This window comes from Eurytemora carolleeae, unplaced genomic scaffold (genome assembly GCF_000591075.1).
Source record: "Eurytemora carolleeae unplaced genomic scaffold, Eaff_2.0 scaffold164, whole genome shotgun sequence".
Classification (NCBI taxonomy): Eukaryota; Metazoa; Arthropoda; class Copepoda; order Calanoida; family Temoridae; genus Eurytemora; species Eurytemora carolleeae.
In genome coordinates this window covers 192,598-193,979 of record NW_019396218.1, presented here as the reverse complement: position 1 = coordinate 193,979, position 1,382 = coordinate 192,598, and positions in this window count along the sequence as shown.

Sequence of the window (1,382 nt, the reverse complement as noted above, 5' to 3'; positions counted from 1 at the left end):
CTGCACACAAAGAGATAATATTCTTGTGGTGTGTTGGGGCGGGGTGAACTTAAAGTTAAGTTGAAAGTTTCCCCTTCTTGGTTTCGAAAACAGGTCTAAATGGTGGGTTAAAAAATTAATTAAAAAAAATATTGTTTTTAGTTAGTAGTATGAGAATTCAGGAATCCCCCACCCACCTCATGTAAAGATACCCTATTTCAAGTAAGGTTAAGATAGATAGATATAGGAGGGGTGGGGCGGAGGGGTTTGTTTATGTGTTTATGTGGTATTGATTCTCAGGACTCCTATTGGAGTATAATGAGAATTTCTTGATTTAACTGTAAATGATTTTAGTTCACTATAGTTCTGGCCATCATTGTTTATATCATTCACATTTTCACATGTTCAAAGCAGCATTTTCTGATTTCATCCAAGTTTAATCGTTTTTGGTCTTTTCGAATAAAAGAGTTAGAAAATAGCAATCTATTTTTTTTTCGAAAAACTTGTTCAACGGGATGTTTTTTATAATTTTAGATGTCAAGATCAGATTTGATGAATGATGGTCATAAAAAATTAAGAAAAAAAATAATATTTTCTAAAATAATTTATCTCCCTGTTGTCAGTTTTACAAAACCCGTCCCTCATCCAACCTAAACAATAAACAAAATTAATCTTAAAAACCATTTTTGGTTAAAGGGTCTGTTCTCTGTAGAAGTAATTTTTATTGATAATCCATTTAATGAGTGGCATGTCCGATTCACAACGTTTCCTTGAAAACCAGAAGGAAATTGACAAAATTAAACATTTTACTACCTTTGTTACAAGTCACTCTAAATAAATTAAAGGATCACTTGAAATTACGTTAACAACAGTCAACACCTTTAAGCCAATATCTCAATAAGTTAAATGAGGAATTAAACAACTTCAAAGGGAAGCGGGCAAAAACGATGTTTTATAAAAATAATATTAATAAGGAAATCCCCACAATATCGGAAAAGTAAACTTCGGAAATTGCGTACACAATTCTCGATACAGGGAAGAAGGCAAAGAATCAAAGCTACAAACATTTTAGATCTTTGAAAATCCAACTCAGCATGAACATTGTATTAAAGTAAAATACAGTACATTTAGAAAAGGATTCAAATGGAGACACGGTATAAATTAAACTTTAATTGACAAGAATATCTTATGAAACACAAGGCGTTTTAGAAGGGTACTTACCTGCTTTTTTAATAAATACATTCATACTCAAAAGTAAAAAATTTCATACTTAATGCGGGCAACGCCGATTATACAACTTGAACGAACAACTTGAAAACCATTATAAATATCTGAAATACCTGTCATTGGATCGTAACAACACGGCGTAAGGGGGGCTCCATAAACATTTTTTTGTTGAGTCA